Below are 21,782 nucleotides of genomic sequence, written 5' to 3'. Positions count from 1 at the left end.
TTATTGGTTGATTAATGAGTCAATTCAGCCTTGTCTAACCCAAGCCGATGCAACAAGATTCCCCTAGTTAAGGACCTTACTCGGTCTAATCAACATTGTACCATAACGGTTCAGTTTCAAAGTGAGAAATGGTGCAAGCAACAAAGGACGATCAAGTGCAATCACATTGCACAAAAGCAACTGAGGGTGTCAACGGATTGGGTTTGGTTTGGACCCAGGTGAAACCAGAGTTGGACCTGATTTTCGGGTATGGTATCTGGTCTAGATTAGGGTTTAATTGGGTCCACTATAAGAGAAACCCTAGCCGGACCCGTTAAGAACTACATGAACTAGACCCGGATTATACCTGGTAAAATAATATTTTTTATCATTTTTACATTGAAAATTTGCGGGTCTTAATCGGAACTCCCCTAATTTTATTTAACTTTTCTTTCTCATGAGATTGAATGAGTAGTTTTCGAGATGGTGGATGTTAACCTGATGTCCCCATTTGACAGGTTTTAACAAATCTATCGTCATGTCAAGAATTTCAACAAAATTAGGTCAGGTTTTTAAATTAGAGATAAAAAGTTGGCCTCTGGACGAAATTCCCCTCACATTGAGCTTATCAAAATAGTTGTTGTCTACTCTGTACTTCTATCCAACGCTAGGTTCGGTTGTTGAATCAAACCAGCTAAAGGAAAAGCACCGAATAGGCCTGAATCTCGGTCTATTTAAAAATTGACAAAACCACCCAGGTGGTATCCCATGTGGTAAGCGGGGGGTCCTGTGCCCATAGTGACAAATATCGAAAGATTTATGAAAATCTCGCGATAATATCGCTAGAAATTGCCTGAAAGTTTAAAATGGCAATTTCTCACAAGATTTCCAAAATATCGTGAGATTTATAAAAAACATAAATACCGTGATTTAAACATGGTATTTACGTTTTAAATGGCTATTTATCATGAAAAAATTGTATATTTTTATTTTTAAATAATTGTTAGTTATATTTTTTATATTTTTTTAATATATTTTTTTTTTATTGCCAAGATTTTGCCAAAAAAATGTGAGATTTATGAAAAAATTTCAAATTCTAACTAGCTTCTGAAAAACAAGGTTTTGCCGTTTTTAACGTTTGGCACTATGCCTGTGCCATGCTGAAGGCCCAGGTTCGAATCCCTCGGACACATGGAGCTTAAGAGATATCAGGTAATGGTCTGCCTAACCCCGGCTTGCCTTTCAAAAAAAGAAATTGACAAAGCAAAAAAGAAAAGTATAAAAACGATTCAGCGATGATTCATTCAGGTCTCTGATACAGCAGAACCGGAAGTGAATCGGCCGATTTTGCAGGGGGAACTGAATTTCCCTTACAACGGATACAAATAAGGCCGATCCAATTCCATGTTAACAACATTTCTTCAATCAGACTCAGGTGGCAGTGGGCCTGGGGAGAAGGTGCCGACCCCTTGGTCTTGGGTTTTACTCTCATAGGGTGTGTGGATGCCTTTAACTGGTGTGCTCTGTAAGAGCTTAGCGTCACTGATCCTACCTGGGCAATGTTGTTAAAATAGGTTCACTAGGTGAATCGGTTTTCTTAAAAAACATGAAGAAATCAAATTGAATCGAACCCATCTTGAATCGGCTCTTTTTTATGATCAAATGACGTGTTATTAAAATAAAAAAATGTTAAAAAAATTTCTTTAACACCATTGAAAATATTTAAAAACAAATTTAAATCGAACTTGAATTGGTCATTGGGTTTGAATCCACCAATTTGGATGACATTGAACCCGGGTTTACCTTGCAAGAGCGAGCCCATTAAGTGACCTGGTTCTAGACAAGGGTTCTTCGTAAAAAGAAAGAAAAGAATTGGTTCTATCAAATAAGGACAGGAGATGTGATCTTGATATTGGACCACGGATCTCCATACTGAACAAAAGCAAAAACATGATCTTTTCTCATCAGATACTATCTCGTATGGATGCACTGAGCCAAGCTGGCTTGGGCTTGGCTCATCCCATAAATGAGCCAAGCTTGAACTAAGCTCTAAGGCTTGACTGAGCAAATGAGCCAAGCTTGATCGGCCTACTTAGCTCGATAAGGCTTGGCTCATATTATATTTTATATAATATATATTAATTAAAAAATATCATCTCGCCCTCGCCTCAAACCCCCTGCCTCGCCTCAACCCAGCATAGACCACCCCCGCCCTACCACGAGCCTCTCTCTCTCTCTCTCTCTCTCTCTCTCTCTCTCTCTCTCTCTCTCTCTCTATATATATATATATATATATATATATATATATATATATATATATATATATATATAAAGAGAGAGAGAGAGAGAGAGTTTTCCTCTCTCTTGTCTCTTTAAGCTTCCTTAAGGCACTAGGTTCATCGAAAGCCTCGCCCTCTGATAGGTATCGAAATATTTCAAGCTCATGCTCATCCCAAGTATATTGATCTCTGCCTCGATCGCCAGCCCCATGACCCTCCTCCACACAACATGTCGCGCTCACGCTCATAATATGTCAAATACAGTAATATTGGGAGATCAATACACATTAGTGTCATTTTAATTTTAAAGCCTTGATGTTTAGTCCAATTTGGACTTATGTATTGTGGACCATTTCATTATCTAAATCTGGATAGGATAATCAAGATTCACAAAAAAAATAAAGATAATTATGTTTGGTCTTAACCAAAAAAAGAAAAGAATTATTCATGTCCTAACCTGATACAACTCTAAAATCAATCAAATATGTTTCATTTCAATATATGTTTCATCAAGTTATTGAAATAAACATGGATCCTAGTCTTTATTTTGGATTCACTACATCAACATCCGTTTATCCAGACATACATGTTCACTAACTAAGCAATTTTAAGAGCTATTTGACATATCTATATAATATTTTTCTACATGCATATTATTGAAAGACTATGACTCTATTATCATATTTATCAATTATCATGACTCGCTCTTGGAAGGGTAGAGATCCAACCCTTAACAATAATTGAATTCACAATAAGTCATAAATAATCACTAACTTTATGAACACAAAATTGACATACTCTCACTTGCCTATAAAGGTGTATAAACTTGCTTTTACTTCAAGGCAAGTTTTCATTATTCAGTTTAATTAAATCTAAAATATATGCAATATACTCTAGCCAATTTCATTAACAAAGATAGATCCTTATAAGATTAAAAAATAAATGGTTTATAATTTTCATAATTTTTTAAAGCTTCAAATATCATTTTTCCATCCAAAATGCATGATAGAAGTGTCAATTTTAAGTAAATCAATCTTATTGAACACATCTGTAACGTCAAAAATTCTAAAAATACTGAAAAAAATCTTAGTGGGTAGTGTTGTTAGGTCTTGCATATGGTAGGTTTTCATATATATATATATATGAGAATGAAAACCCTCCCAAACCACCCCAATAAAATTTTGTTGGTATTATTTTCAAAATTCTGTATGTTCAGCGTCATTGATTTACTATAAATCAACACTTGGATTATGAACTTTTTATAGAAAAAATGGTATTTGGAGCATAAAAAATTTATAAAAATTGTATGCCATTAATTTTAAAACTTATAAAAAACTTTCCATGCATCATAATCAAATGCTCTAAATTCATATACAAACAAGCATATAGATCACATCTATACTGTTGAAGTTTTTAAAAAAATATCAAAAATCCAATAAAACATTCATTGGAGAGGTTTGGATATATATATATATATATATATATATATATATATATATATATATATATATATATATATATATATATATATATATATATATATATATATATATATATATATATATATATGAGAATTGAACATATTAAGCCCCATTTCTCCTTTTGCCCCCATAGGTTTTAAGTGTTTTATCATAGATTTGAACCATTAGATGTGTTTAACATGCTCAGTTTTGTGGGAATCCACTCTTGATTCATATTTTTTAGACAAAAAAACATGTTTTCCTGAGCAGGAAAAAAACTGGTACCTTCATAATTATTGATTTTGGATCCCTAAAAAATTTATATACAAGTCAGATTCCGGCAATCCAAAAACCAGTTTTCACTAAACAAAACCTATAGATCACATATGCCATATTAGATGTGAGAAAAAAATACTTTAAACTACAATTTTTGAAGAGGCCTAACAAAAAATTAGGCATAAGGAACACATTATATATATATATATATATATATATATATATATATATATATATATATATATATATATATATATATATATATATATATATATATATATATATATATATATATCACAAAGTAACGCCCATATATTTACATACTTATGGCATTCACTGAGGACGTGTAGCCGTCAGCCCAACAATTACTTATACAGGCCATTTTGGAATGGACAGAGAGGAATCCAAGTGTGAATATCCGGCCAATTGGGAGCCACCATTATCACATGATGGATATAACAAGAATTGTGCCCTCCATGCTTTGTCCAAATTACTGATTGTCACTTCTATTTGATGGTTGCAATCCAACTCACTTGGGGGCTTCACTGACTAATGTAGACTAGGGGGTGTCAGCTGGTCGGGTTTGGTTTGGATCCAGGTGGAACCAGACTTGGCCTCAAATTTTTAGTATGATATCAGGTCTTGACCAGGATCTAATTAGACCCATAATAAGAGAAACCATACCCGAACCTGATAAGAACTACATGAATCAAACTCAGTAAAATACTATTTTTTATCATTTTTACATTGAAAAATTAAGGGTCTTAATCAGAACTCAGGTTGGGCCCAGGTCTGGTATAAATTTTCAAAAATTATACTCAGATCCATATATTAATCGAACCTTTGGGTCCGGACTCGAGTCTTAATCAAGTCTTCTTATCTATCACCATACCTGGACCCTATAGGGTTTGGTACCGATCCGGCTTAATCAAGTCTTCTTATCTATCACCATACCTGGACCCTATAGGGTTTGGTACCGATCCGGTCCGGGTAAATCCGACCCCTTGACAACCCTAATGTAGACATTGCTTACTATTACTTTGTTCCTTAGCAGTGGTTTTGGTGCACCGAATTGGAAACTCATTACATGATTTTTTTTTATTTCTTTCTTTTGTGATTAAAGTCCATGACATGTTGTAAATTAATCAGACTAACAGTGCACTTTTGTGAATTTTCTTAGGAAGATGGACATTAATCTACGAAAATTATAATGTCATAAAACTGGATTTTAATTCCCACAAACCAAGCACGCAAGGTGATAACTCGTTTTTTGTTACAGTGGACGCACAAAGTGTTCACTGTTTTCGGACTGATCTCCGCTGCTGATCCTACACAGATCAGCGGCGGCAATTTTTTTGAGTTACCAAAGGATTAAGCAGTGGTTTAAATCCTTTTTTTCACCCAGGTCATTAGCAACGGTCATGAACACGGCCAATGGCCCTATATATCAACCAAATGAATGAATGAGCATTGTTCCATGCTCGTTTGATGAGATGGGTGCATTACGGCCATCTCTCTCTCTATATAAATATAGGGTTAATATTAGCTACTAATGAATGTACGGTACTAGTGAGCTAGAAATCATCAATACAAGTTGCATCAACTCAATCTAACCACACAGATGTGTTCAACATGATTTGTTTGCTAAAGATCAAGCCTTGGATCATGTTTTTCTGATGTAAAAATGTGATCTTTTGAGTTATAAAATTTAGTACATTGTGGGCCATTGATTTTTTAATCTCTTAAAAAACTTAATTAGTGATCATAATTTACATGATTTAAAACAAGCCTTTTACTAAACAAACCATGCAGATCACATCTATAAGGTTAAATTGAGTCGATAAAACTTGCACCAATGATTTCTAACTCATTAGTACCATACCTTCATTAGTAGCTAAATACTACATGGTTTGTTTAGTAAAAAGCTTGTTTTTTGAATCATGTAATTATGACAAGTAATTAAGTTTTTAAAGGGGTCAAAAAAATCAATGCCTCATATTTTTATAACTCAAAAGATCATATTTTTACATCAGAAAAACATGATCCAAGGCTTGATCCTTAGCAAACAAATCATGCTTAACACATCTAGGTGGTTAGATTGAGTTGATACAACTTGCAGCTATGATTTCTAGCTCATTAGCACCGTACCTTCATTAGTAGCCATTATTAACCCATATATATGTTAGTGATGATAAAGTTCTCTAGATCACCTACTCTCACCTAACAAGCTCTAGATTTTCAAATTTATTGAACTTTTTTTTGTTGATCAGACCCAATAGATATGATCTATAAGCATTGTTAAGTAGAAAACAAGTTTTGGATCATGCCATTATAGCATACATTTTCTATGCCATTATAGCATACATTTTTTAAGACCTTTAAAATTCAATAGCTCACAATGTATCAAAATTTCATGACTAAACAAATCCTATTTTTATGTAAAAAAAAAAACATGATCCAAAGCATGATTCCTATCAAATAAACTATTGAGTACATCCATAAGGTTTGATTGAGAATATACAACCTACAACCATGATTTCTAGCACGTCGGACATGGATGCATGGCATGGATCCATGTGTATCAACTAACCTTTTTTTTCACAGTTGAACTCACCATATGGATGATGGACATGGGAAAGGCATGCATCAACTGACCATCAATGGATGATGAACATGAATGCATGGATGGATGAGAACGTGGATCTCTCTCTCTCTCTCTCTCTCTCTCTCTCTCTCTCTCTCTCTCTCTCTCTCTCTCTCATACATGGATGCATGGGCATGAATGCACGAATGGATGATAGACATGAAATGATAATGAACAAGAATGCATGGATGGATACAAACATGGATGCATCTCTCTCCATCTCTCTCACACACACATAGTTATGGTCATGCATCTATGTGACCATCATCCATAATACATAATATATAATACATAATACATATATATAAGGCAAGTTCAATTAATTTTTATAACTTGGGAATCAGCCCCACCACATTTACATATAGATAATACCTAATATATACATACATATATATATATATATATATATATATATATATATATATATATATATATATATATATATATATATATATATATATATATATATAAGACAAGTACATAATACATATATATAAGAAGGTCATTTAGTTTAGGAAGCTATTATTAATGGTAAATCATCAAAATTAGTCTCTCCAGCACCTCCTTCAGTTAGTTTTTGGAAGCAATTAAAGATGAAAAACCATCTTTAATTGGCATGGATGAGGGAGGAGCACCGTATCATTACTAATAGATATATATTAGAGGCCAGCATCAAGCTCAAGCACTCAGACAACAAGCAGGGGAGTCAATGGCTCAATATTAGGGATGGTGGTGGACCGGGGGAAAATGGGCCCCCACCCCGTATGGACCAGGGATGAAGGGCATGAAACAGGGATGGAGGCAGGGATGAAGGTCAAAATTCATCCCCGTGCGGGGATGGAGGCGGGGATGAACTTACACTTTCCCCTCCCCGCCCCGCCCCATCCCATCCCATCCCGTTAATAAAATTACTAAAATATTTAAACCTAACTAATAAAATTACAAGAAAATCATATTAATATATACTAACTTACTAACCCTAAATCGTGTGCAGCAACAGCACCACGTTCGTCGACCCTCAACCCTCTCTCTCTCTCTCTCTCTGTCCACCATCGGCGACCATCATTGTCGGTGCCAGATTCGTCCACCAGCTTTGCAAGGGATGAGATGCAAGATTGGTTGTCTCCAGTTGCCATTTACAGGCTTACAAAGATCTGTGGTTGCTCGCTGTGGCATTTTACTTTGGTGCTAGGTTCGGATTCGACAAGAATGACAGGTGATTTTACTCTTCTTGTCACACGCAGGAGTGTGCATCCAAAGAATTGGAATCTATACTGCTGCTTTTCCTGTTTGTTAAAGATCCATAGAAAAGCTATAAATCTCTTTGTCATATTCCACCTAGTCTAAATACCATGCACCCAGACTCTACGAGATTCACCCCAACCTAGTGCATCCATACCAATACACTACTGGAGCTTGAACCCATAAAGCCTAGATCTAGATCCTAGTCTCACTCCTTCAAGCAGCTCTGCATACACGAAGCTCTATCCGTCTATCGTCGTGCTCATTTCATAATCACAGAAAGGGCTACCCAAGCCCGAGAGTGTTGGTGGCTTCTCTAAACCATCAAACTCACTTTATTTTTTTAGGATTCATATACAAGGTATGTCAATCGGAATGATAAAACTGGGATTGTGGGGAGTCAACGTTCTTGGAGAGGTCGATCGCCTCTCAGTGGAGAAAGAAAAACCCTCGGATCCCACATTTTCTACAATAAAACCTGGATACAGTTCACCAAAAAGCTATGTCAAACACCCATAAGATCCAAAGGGAACGACGACTGTGATAGAACATCCAGGTCCTCGTGTTCACAAACCCACACTTGAACCAACTCATCGAGTTGGCCGAGGCCAAAAATGCAAAGTTCTTACATTGCAAAACAAATTATAAAAGGATATGCATGGGCTGGATCTCAAAATGTACGTGTGATGGGATCCTAATTAGGGAGGCAAATGGTTTCCGATCAGAAAATACATTGGAAAGTCAGATCCAGTCGGACCTAGTACAGCCAAAATTTAAAAAGGCCCCATCCTAAATCTGAACCATTTGCAACCCTAATCCTAACCATCTAATTTGATTTTCTACTTTTTATTTCAAAACAAACTTTTAAAAGACCAAAACAATAACAAAGCACCTACTCACTGGCTTTTTAGTCTAGTCGGAGTGACAGGGTCGAGTAGACCGGTTCAAACTGAGTCACAATCGAGTTTTGGCCTAAACGGAGGAAAACTCAAAAAGGGACTCAGTTGGACCCTCACTGAGTCGTCTAGTTTGAACCAGTGAGTTTGCCAACTATGACTGACAACAGGTCGGGCACCTTACAGGATACAGGCTGCATGGTGATGGTGGTCTACACCATTGGCCTGTAGGTAGCAGACAGATACACCCAGATCAGACCACAAGGGGGCCTTTGTCAAGCCAAAGCCCGGTCCACATGGATTCATATAGATTTCTTACCATTTCTGTTGTCCAACTGCATACACCTGTAAAAGGTATCGACTCGTTGTGCCTAAAGTGGCAAATTAATGATGAACACAGATAAACAAGGCCAAAAATGTAAAGTTCTTACCTTCCTTAATTTCCAAAACAAACTGTAAAAGGTATGCATGGGCTGAATCTCAAAACGTGTGTCATGGGATAAGGATGAAAATGGTTCGGGTTTGGGATCAGAAAACACATTGAGAAGTCGGATCCGGTCAGATCTAGAACAGCCAAAATTTGCAAAGACCCCATGCCTAAATCTGAACCGTTTGCAACCCAAATCCTAACCAACCACTAATTTGATTTTATACTTTCATTTTCAAAACAAACTTTCTTTTTTTTTTGATAATCAAGCTGGGGTTAGGCAACAGTACATCAATTTAAAAAATACATAAATCACAAAATTTCCAAAGACGGCCGGTAGTTTGTCTTTCCAAATTCAGTCAACCTGGAGGCTCCCCATCTTCGCTAGATTTCAAAACAAACTTTTAAAAACCAAAACAAATAACAAATCACCTAACTTGCCAGTTTTTAGTCCAGTTGGAACGACTCAGTCTAGTAGACCAGACCAAACCGAGTATTGGTCTAAACCAAGCAAAACTCAAAGAGTGACTCGCTTTGTCACTGACTTGTCCGGTTTGAACCGACGAGTTTGCCAACTATGACTCACATCACAAGGTCAGGCACATTGCAGGATGTAGGCTGGTTTGGTGGTCTCCACAACTGACCTGTAGGTTGCACAGAGATACTCATCCGGATCTCAGACCACAAGGGGGCCTTTGTCAAGCCAGAATCGAGTCCCCATGGATTCATGTAGATTTCTTACCATCTATATTGTCCCACTGCATACACCTGTAAAAAGTATAAACAGGGTGTCTATTTTTATTTCATCGAGCCTAAAATGGCAAATCAATGATGAAGACAGGTAAAAAGAGGCCAAAATTGCAAAGTTACGTGCAAATGGAGAAAGTAGCATGGATGACATCCACGCTCCTCAAGCACTTATAAATTGAGTTGCTCCTTTCTCCCACAACCAAACCCAACCGGTCCATCACTCAACATGAAGTCTCTCACAGTTTCAGCCTTCTTCCTTCTTGTGCTCCTCGTCACTCATGGTAATTGCTAAAGCTTTTTTTGTCTTGGATATAATCTAGTTAGAATCTCATGATGTTAGACATTTTAACCTCATCTGACCTCAGAGATGTGTTCACCTCTAAAAGTCATAGTTGCAGTTTGTTTTTTTCACCCAATTTGACTTCATAGATGTGTCCATCATGTTGGGAATGGTTTTTTTTACCCAATCTGACTTCATAGATGTGTCCATCATGTTGGGAATGCTAAAAATGGCATCTTGAATCACGTTTATTCACAAAATAATATGAGTTTTATTAATTGAGAAGAACTCTCATATTGTGAGCAGATGTTCTTCTAGTAGCGGTCAGTCAAACCCCAGCATGCATTTCAAAAAAAAAGATACCTCGCAAACTGTGGACCATTGATTTTTGCCTGTGTCATAATGGAATGATGCAAGAGATGATCAATATCTAAGCAAAACACATAAATCACATTTGTAAGCTTTTCCATCACTGCAATCTTAAGGTGGCAAACTAAGAATATTTTTCTGTTTTGTGCTTTTTAAGATGGCAAGCTGACTGCTGTGGAAGGAAACACTTGTAAGACAACTGTTGACGGTGGTGGTGATTGCTTCCAGCCTTATTGCACCCAAATGTGCCAAGAGCTACATGGTGCGCAAGCGACTGCGACATGCAAACAGATAATATATTGCATTTGCACTTACCCATGCTAGGTTGGTGCTAGGCTTGCACTATGGGGCCAGTGTGAGATGTCTGACTTCTGTGTTGCCTCTTCTTTCACTCGTGGTTAATAAATTTACATGAAGTTCGGTTGATGCTTGATGTTTGAAGCAAGGTTGTTAAATGCGTTGAGGCGAAGCGAGGCGTTGAGCTTGTTATGAAGTGAGGCGTAAGCCTCGAGGCGTTGAAGCGTAAGCTTCATGATCAAAATAAAAAAATATATAATATTAATAAAATAATAAAAATTTAAAATAAAAACTAATAATAAACGACAGTATAAAATAAATAGTATTTTCCTATAGTTAACTCGTCGTTGTTGTCGGGTTGCTGCTCTTCCTCGCCACCAACCTTCAATATCAGATGACATTTCTTTTATATCACATAAGAGTAGTACAACCTGCAATATCAGATGATGGCTGTGTGACTGTATCTGCACCATGTTTAACGGGTGTTTAGGATTGCCCTTTTTTCCTTTTCCTGTTTCTGTTAAGATTTATCTGATCATGAGGCAATAGATTAGATGGATGAATGACTCAAAAGGGGTATCTTGTTACTCTTTTTGTGAGTTCATAATTTGTTTATTTACCTGGTTGCAGTCATCTCATCTGTTTATCGGTTGAATTCATTTCTTTAAAATATTCACCTTGCCTGAAAAAAGTAACCTGCAATTAATTTGGATTCCCATCAATGAGGAATCTAGGAAGAGTGGGAATTCACTACATGCAGAGATTTAATGCTGTAAACCACACTACAAGTTTAATTGATGGACAAAATCGTGTTATAGAGTCTTCTCTGTCTTATTCATGAAAGGGCACAGCACAAGGTACTTCACTCCTTTTCATTTTGATATGTCACTTCTCAAAATTGAACAGGGAGATATTTGTTTGATTATGCCTTAGTGATTGGATAAGAATTTTCTTCATTTTCAAATTAGCGTCATGAATTTTCAAAGCATGTAGCTATTGATTCAGCAAGAACGTATTGGCCCTCTAAATCATGGAGTCAATATCATCATCTATTAATAAAAGGAACTTCTTGATTTGGCCAGAGAGCAAACTTACCAACTGCAGAGTCATACGCAGGTGACTGGAGCAGAACCTCAGGTGCCCTATACCTGGATGATAACAGGTCAGAAAAAACTGGAGCAAAAAAAAAAATTGTAAGAACATGACCTTAGATGTATGGTAGCCTTACCATCGAGTTGAAACATATTTTGTGTATGGTGGCTTAGAGAAGACTTCACGTGCAAGACCAAAATCAGCAATCCTAACTGTATCTTTGGTAACCAAAAGATTCTCTGCATGAAAAATACAAGTACCTTTACCACTACTACTCAAAAAGAAAGCATGTTCACTTTTAATTCATGACCCATAAACTTATTTTCACCGCAACAGCATCAACCATCTCAACCGCTAATCAAACACTATAATGAATAACAAAAATTGTAGTTAATGACCAAACGGTGCCATGGTTTTGACTATAAAACAGGAACACAAGCAGCATGCTCAAGGCCTTCCTTATACTTCTGTTAATATAAATTTGAATCTTGCAAAGAAGAATTAGTGCTACACTACTACCACTTCTACCAATTGTAGTGTTAAGCAACAGAAGAATTCACCACATCTCCACTGATATTTCTGCTCTAATGTCTATGCAGTGAGAAGCGCTAGGCAACACCTAGATATTGTTTGGAAGCCCAAACAAAAATTCATTTTTAAATGAATCTTATAAAATTGAAAAATAAAAGTTACTAAATGATCATCTGTAAAATGCCATATTGAAAATTTTAATTATTTTCTTGTGAATCTACCTGTAAGTGCTTGCCTTGTGCCTAAGATTCATATGAGCACCGCAAACATAGCTAACCATGACCATGGCACAGGGCATCAATTCTAAGAACCACCTTGAAATTACAAGGCAGAAAAGGCAGCACAAACATGTGTGAACTAATCAAACAGACAACCAGATATAACCACATGATGTCCACAAATAATCACATAGACAAGAACTTCATAGGAAACCATGCAGTCTTAAACACGAAATCCCCCCATTCTTGAGTAAACAAATGGTGATGATACTTGATTGCTAGCAATTTTTTATTTCCATGAAGTACAACATTAATTTACTTAGAATGCAATAAAACATTCCACCCATTACTCTTTCAAAGTTCAAACAGTAAAATGAAACTTGCAGTTAACAGTTAGGCTGCAATAGCAAAGAACCAAAAGAAGCCCCTTCGTATCATCATGCAAACGTGTCATCATCTTCTGATGTCATAATTCTAAATGTGATAAACATAACATAACTAATGCTGCAGACCGTATCATCATAGTTAACTGCAACATTGCTACAGGATAAGAACTGCTGCTTCTGCTCTTAATACCACAATAATTTACCAATACCAAACTCTAATTTTGAATAATAATTCTGAAACTAAAACAGCAGAAAGCAGCACAAGGACAAAAGATCTGAAACAGACTGGTATTAACAACTAGAAACCAAAGCAGAATATCTTGCATCAACCGCTCGATGATCTTTCCATCACCAAAATCATAATTATACAATAAATTATTTCTAACCACTGGAAAATGTCGCTCCAGGCACCACCTATTCAATGAGCTTTATTGATGACTCTATACCAGTGATATTTAATAGCACATGCACTTGTATGACACAGTTGATCTTAAACGACTAGCAGCAGAAACTTGAATTAGGAAGAATAACTACGGAATAAAATATTCAATGATCAATATGATCCACTTAGTCAAATGAACCTAGTGTGCAATGGAAAATTCACCTGGTTTCAGGTCTCGGTGAAAATACCCTTGCTGATGCATTTAAGCAAGAGCCTGAAATACTTGGAAGCACCAATTTCGCACTACAGCCTCCGAGAATAACTTGCCCCTATCTTTCATCAGCTGGTACAGGTTACATTCCTAACCAAAAAGTGAAGGCTATGAATCAGGAGATGTTTTCCTCAATAATCATGAGAAAAACTAAAAGCAACAGAGCAGAGACCACAACCGAGAAAGCCCTCCCTGCCCTCTGTGATTTTTAAAGAGGTTGGGGGAGGCACGAAAAGGGAAAGGAGGGGATGCGACGCACAGGGGGATGAAGGTTTAAAAGAAACCCTCGCCCTCCCCCCTCTTCAGCACTTTACTTTTATATATGTGTGTTGTACATGATGCATACGCCTTCGAATAGAAGCGGGCCTCGAAGCGAGGCGCACGCTTCACTCATGTGAAGCGTGCGCTTCGAGTCTGCAAACGCTTCACTACAGTGCTTCGGTACTTAGAGGTTGTGCTTCGCCTCTGAGGCGTACGCTTCAGGTACTGAGGCGTACGCCTCTCACAACACTGGTTTGAAGTTTGAATCTCTCTCTCTACCTCTTTCTCTCATATTGCACTCAAACGTACTCTCTCATCTAATCAGTGTGAGTAAATATCGAGGGTATTTTCAATATATTGTGAAAAATACAATGTTTGTGACATTATACATGTAAAAATATCACAATATTTTTGAAACATTAATATCAACATTTTATCATAATATTTACGTTTTTATAAACTTTTTTTTGTCAGGAAATTAATGAGTGAATTTACCTTTTTTTTAACTTTTGTGTTTCTCTTACAAATAATTTTAATTTTGTTCCAACAAAAAAATGCTTCAAAATCATGACCCAAACAAGTTTGAGTGGTTGATCTTGCCGAATTCTTGCAACACAAGTTTCTTGATCTTCCTCCACAAGATCAGTCTTCTCATGGCTTCAATTCACTGACACTTCCACTCATGAGCTTTGGGTTGGTGGTTTTCCTCAAGAATTGAGGTCTGGAGTACTGCTCGCACTTGAGAAGGTTTGTGGTTGCCCGGATTACGTGCTGGATCATCAATTATTGTGGTTTATTTGTTCGGTTCTTGTGAATACTAGTGCAATTATTGCTCCAATGCCTTGAATCTTCGAATAATGGGCTTTAAAAGGAACATACCACAAACATCTTACTGAAAAGAATACAACTGTGATAATGCCATGCTGGGAAATGAAACAAACCACCAGCAGCTCATGTTTAGCTCGTAAAGAGCTAATTCAAACTTGTACAATAGGTGCAACAAGCCGAACATGAATGACAGGTGCTCAGCTCAGCTAGGGTCATATAGGCTCGTTCAGCTCTACCAAATATATTTTACAACACAGGGTAAAATAAATGGTAGAAGTGTTTGGCTTACTAGCAATAATTTTAGAGACTGCTTTGAACTTTGACACTGTATTTCTTCTGGAGATGAACTAGCTGGAGCCTGGTCAATAGGTTTACAGTTGAAACACTATTACTTCTAGCTTTAAACATTAATGTATTGTTTTTGTTAACAAGCCATCTGGAAGTCAACTCAATTAGCTTGGACTCGTCATGAGCTTTGGTCAAATCACCACGAGGCAAATCCAATCTTGAACACCTCAAGCTCGGCCCATTTACCAGCCATAGTCCAATGTTATATTTGTACAATTAGCATTTCTTCATAAAAAACATTAAGTCGACCTTAAAGAATCACCAAAATCATAATCCTAACGGGCAAAACTGATTTGCACTTCACAAACAAGATGAACTTGGAGGCAAACCTTAAACAGAATACAAAAACCACACAATAAATACCAACCCAAGATATATAAAGTTTCAATGAACTTTGACAAAGAAACTACTCAACCAATGGACATATGACCAATCTCACCAAACTACAGACAAAGTCAATTCAAAAAATTCATAGAAACAATATACAATTTACAAATATGAATAGGACTTTAAGCACACTGGTAAGTGAGTCGGGGTTATGATTACAAAAGTCATGTGCTTATGTAGCATTGATGACCCTCACTTATAGCACAACAAAATTATGGATTTTGGATTCAAAAGATGTTACAGATGAGTATACTTTTGAGATTTACAGTTACTTATTCTTTTTCCTAAATTGGATTCATCCTCACTGGCATCTTTATCTTCAGTAACTGAGTTGAATCCCAAATGCAAAAGCATATCTCAAAATATAAAGATATAGCGTCCACCACTCCAAAATCAGAGTTTCTCCTTTTGACTGATTTACCTTCAGCTGAATTAGTGGAGAGATTCTTGCTAACGGATTGTTCTGTTACAACCTTTGGGTATGGACTACCAGAATTTGGATATGGACCAACATCATCAATATATACTGCTCAGATCCACCCCCGGCCTCCCTTCAGAGATACCTGCTTATTAGATGTTTGGGATTACTTTTTTACATATACTCTATCATCTGGCCCATGCTTTTTAAAAGAAAAAGGAAAAAGAAATAGAAAGTCATGGTTGCAAGCTTTATCTGATCAATGTCGCCCCTGTTCATCATTGTCCACTTATTAAGAATCACTGATTGGATTGAGCTTCTCAACATAAAAGTACAGATTTTTTAATCACAAAATCATGGTGAATTATGAACCATCTACTTTTTAAGCTCTTAAGCTCTTACTTACACAAAACAATTGGATTATCAAAAATATGTTTTAATTAAACAAAAGGTGCATACTATATTCACCGTGTTCGTTTCAGAAAAAGAGGTTGAAAATGGGTGATTTTGTTCTAACTCTTTTTAAACACAGCGGTTTTTTTTTTTAATTTGAACCTGTGCTAACCTTGGGCACGACACATATTATTAAAGTAAAAACCATCATTTACAACTCAAAATAACAAAAATAATTTCATTCATTTCTTAAAATGAAATATTAGAGTTTCACAACCAAAATGATAGTAGTAGACTCTGAGATGTAGTCTGGTAAATTCTAAAAATATCCCTGAGTCCCCGTGTACTGCGTTATTCATCCACTTGTTCCCGTGAGCTTAAAAAACTGCAATTTAAAAAAACTTGAGACAACTTAATGTCTCGTTACAATCCCACAGACCCTTACCTGGTATCTAATACGCAACATGCGTAAAGCATATACGAAAAATTAATCAACAGGTCATCATATATGTATTACATCGTAACAATTTAAGCATAACAATCATGACATGACTTACATGTATGCGATGAAATATTTTATATCTTTTCATTTAAATTGCATTTGAATTACTTAACATACTTGCAATCATCACAAATTGAGTGATCATCCCTATTCAACTCCTCTGACACCACTTCTTGAGAGCACTCAGGCCTCCTAGGAGTATTAATTCAACAATTTTATTTTACATTTTTAACCCCTAGAGAAACACCAAGACACTTGCACCAGAGTGATCCTTCATCAAGATATCCCTCTCCTTGGGACCTAGAGTCTGGGACAACTCGTCTCTCTCCCTTTGGTCAACGTAGTGCACTACTTGGCATACGACCACAACTCCACCTCCATCTTGAGTATCAGAGTTTGTTGTCTCTTAAACCATCATGGAGGGGGACTGGTTAACATTTGGCTCAATAAGGGACCGTTGAATTGTATCACATGTGAAAAGCTAGGTCGTTTACATTTGACTAACAACATCACCCCATCTTTAGGGTGTGATTGTCACCCCATCTTTCAGGGTGTGACAAATTTTAGTGCAACTTATAGTTAACTTTTCAAGAATATTTTCTCAGATACATGCCATTTCTCAAAGTAAATACAACATATGACAATTTGAACCATATAATCAAATTGCAATTGGGTTAATACCCATAAAATTCATGTTATTAACCTCATACCTATCATACATTATATCATATTTGCCATACTTGCAAATTTAAAACATGAATAGCAAGAATTTAAAATATGAAACAAACATTCACATAAAAAGAATCATTCAATGCATCATATTATGTATCTATTACATTTTTTTCAAATGGGTCTCTGGACAATTTCAAGACCTTGGATTAAACATGTCGTAATAATTTTCTCTCATAATATAACTACCATACTTGCAATTCCAAGACCAAAGATATTAGACATGTTGATTCTCATTCACAAAAAATATCAAATCTAAATAAAACTTATAAAATGCTTAAACAAAAATTATAAAATCCATCAATTATAGAAAATCTCAATTATAGATCCTATTTCTTAGATTCATAAATCCCCAATTCTGGATTTATTCTGGCCAAGATATTTTTCCTAAAATCCCAAAACATTATACCCAGGATTGAGCATGAATTAGGAAAGTACTCTAAACCATCTATAATTTTTGCAGAGTTTGCCCTATTTTAGGTCATAGATTTTCTATAAATTTTGGTAGAGTTTGCCAGTTTCAAGTCATAGATTCTATATAAATTTTGGTTCAAGCCAAAGATTCTCTGCAAAATTTGGCAGAGTTTACCCTATTTCAAGCCATATATTCTTTGTAAATTTTGGCAAATTTTACCTTATTTCAAGCCATAGATTCTTTGCAAAATTTGGCAGAGTTTACCTTGTTTCGAGCCATAGATTCTTTGTAAATTTTGACAAAGTTTACCCTATTTCAAGTCATAAATTCTTTGTAAATTAATTTTGTTAGACTTTGCTCTGTTCTAGGCCATAGATTCTATTTATATGCATGTATACCACTAAAATCAAGTAGGTTCTAAAGAACCATACCTTATACTTGGAAAAAGTTGAAATATATGCAGGAGTTGTTGTCGCAGGTTTCACGTACAATATTCACTAAATTTTTCTTTATAACTGGCCAAACCTCTCACACTAACTGAGTATGACCAAAGATTAAAGACCAAAGAACTAAACCAACCTCTTGAGTCTTCTAAGGGATGAAGAGAAGAAATTGAGAGCTTGAGAGGAATAGAGAGACTTAGTATAACGTCCCTCAAAATCCAACCTTTTTAAAACTTTCCCACACCCAAAATTTTTAAAAAAAAATAAACTTTTTATTCATTATAAAATTTTTCATGATTCCCGAAAGCAATATGTCAATAAGTTCATCTATGGTCACATTCCAATCATTTTAAATACTAAATGACCCACCTAAGCACAATCGCAAGTGTATATTAGCCTCTTAGTATCAGATCCAGTACAAAATCATTCATAAACACAATTCGAATGGGCTTACTACTGTATGGATTCTCACACACGAGAAAAATACAGAAGTCAAAATTTATTTAAGGTTTAAGGCAATTGAGGAGTTACGTAAATATTTAAAATTTTCAACCCATAAGCATAACTACTGTATAAATAAAAAGACAAAATTCTAAAATATTTTCATTCCAAAATATTATTGTAAAACCCATAAATTTTTGATGTTTTTTGAGAAATAACATTGAATTATGGCTAAAACCTTATTCAAAATTAAGTTATAAATTTAATTATAATTTAAGTATTAATTGGGATTCAGAATAAAGTTCGAGTTGAGAATTTAGTTTGAATAAGGGTTTTGAGTTTTATTGGGTCTAATCTGAGTTTTAATCTTAGTCAAGATTCAAACTAAGTATATATTTTGATTTTAAATCTTATTGAATTTTGATTTCAAATTCTAAAGTTTTATCAATCTGGTTTCTGATTCAGAAACTTGAATTCGGATCAGATTTGGATTTGAATTCAGATTCAATAACTGTCTTGAATATTATAATTGGATTTGGAGTTGATTCAAATCTAATTTAAGACTTAATCGAATATTAGTTCAAGTTTGAAACCTAATGTACAAAACCAAAATCAAATCAAATAGTCAATACGAAAACAGGTTCAGCCGACTCGGGTAGGAATCATTTCAAAATGAATTATTGAGAAAATGATATTTATAGAAGAAAAACTTCATAATGATTAAGCTATAGAGTTTAGAAAATATTAATAATTTATGAAAAGAACCCCTACACGCCACAGGGTCTCATCGACCCCATTGAGGTTTGAATTTTTCAAAGATGATTTCTCAAGAATTCAAATCAACCCTTAGAAAATAAATGGACGCTTATATTTGAATTTGTAAAGATTTGAATTTGAATTTTATTAAAATTCAAAGTTAATTTAGGCTTAAATGACATTTAGAATTTAAGTACAATTTAAGGTGAATTTGGAATTTTGAATAATATCTTTCGGTAAAATTTGGATTTTTAAAACCATTAATGAAATTAATTAGAATAAATAAATTAAATGTTTAAATCTTTGAAAATATATTAATGAAATTCAATTAGGCATGAATTTACTTAAATTACATTTATTAGAATTTTATGTGAATTTTGAATTAATTTACAAGGTATTTTAATTTAATTTAGAAAGAATTTAACTTGAATTTCATGGAATGGATTTCAAAAAAAATAATTAGAATTTATAAAATGTTAAGAATCCATAGGTGGGAACTCCCATCCTATGTGGTATCCTATTTAAAGTTTTAAAATGTTAAAAATAAAAAACAAACTTGAAATTAAGGTTAAAATCAAAAGTTTTCAAAAATCAAAGAAAAGCTTGGAAAAGTCAAACTTACCAAATTTTTTAAAAAGAGCCCCATAGGGGGTGGGGGGGCGTTGATTTTTGGAAGAACCAAGAAGGTCCAGCAAGGGCAGGACCTCCGCTTAGGGATTAGGAAAGTAATAAGAAGAAAAAAAAGTGGTATAATATATATATATATATATAAGTCAAACTTGCTTGCCAAGCAAGCAAGTTTGACACATAAAATAGTAAGTTTGGGACCCTAAAAGGGGGGGCTGACGTCCAGCCACTATGGCCTTATATTAGATGTCATATAATGTATATAATATAGTATCGAATATGCCCTAAGCTAGTTAAAGTAAGATATATAAAATAAAAATTTTAAGATAAAAAGAAAGATGAAAAAAAGAAAGGAAAGTAAACTACCTTAAGATATAGTAATCCCATCAAGATTAGATCAAGGGTTGAGGTTAGCCCCGGCCCTTGACCTAAATTTTTGTTCTATTTAAAGGGAGGAGGGGCTCAAGCCCCCCCCCCCCCCCATTTGATATTTTTTCTAAGAGCTTCTTCTTTTCCCTATGTTTCTTCTAGTTTTTCCCTTTTCTCTTTTTTCAGACCCTCTCCTTAGTGTTTTCTATCTTGAGCCAACAAGAGAGGTCTTCATGTGATTGAGGGTAGTTTAAGGGGATCCTATTCGTGGTCATGGTATGCGTAGGATGGCCAAAAAGTACGAAAAGACCCACCAGTGTGCGTAAGAATAGATTTTCAACAAAAAAGGTAGGTGATCCATACTCTACTTGTGAAACAGAATTTGTGGTATGAATTCCATGGGTTTTTAGCATTCATAGACCCTAAACAAACCCTCACACATGTGGGTTTGGCTTAGGGCTATCAAACCATGGAAAAAAAAGGGTTTTCCGAAGGAAAACCTTCTTTAAAAACATGATTTACTCAAAAATGGGTTTCTCAGAAATGAAATCTGTAAATTTTAAATTTTCATGAAATATGCTATGATTTTAGTACAAGTATCAATTTGGATTGGTAGTATATGATATTGTAGATGTTCTATAAAAATTTTATGAATTTCCATGATCGAAATCTTGAGATATCTTAATTTTAGTCAAATCGGGTTTTTCAAAAAAGATTTTGGTAAATTAGAGAATATCATGAATTGCATGTATGAACCCATGTGATTTTATTTTTGTAGTTGGTAGATAGGAGTATTCTCTATTTTTTTTAGATTTTTTTGAATTTTATTTACATGTAAATTCCATGATTTACTTTATTAATTGTGTATTTTTGAAATTTATCTCTGAATAATTAATGCATGTCAGAGAGAGATCGATTTTTCGGCCAACCGGATGAGGAAAAATATGATTTGTCTCAATAAGAATAAATCATACTTTGATGTGTAGTTCTACTGCTATTTTGATTTAAAAAATCATTAAATATCTTTGGGTGTACGGATTCGGGTGACCCAGTTTGGGCTCACCCAAATGCATAGACCCGTAACTT

This window comes from Nuphar pumila, chromosome 6, assembly GCF_984573655.1.
Source record: "Nuphar pumila chromosome 6, dmNupPumi1.hap1.1, whole genome shotgun sequence".
Taxonomy (NCBI): Eukaryota; Viridiplantae; Streptophyta; class Magnoliopsida; order Nymphaeales; family Nymphaeaceae; genus Nuphar; species Nuphar pumila.
This window is presented reverse-complemented; position numbering follows the sequence as displayed.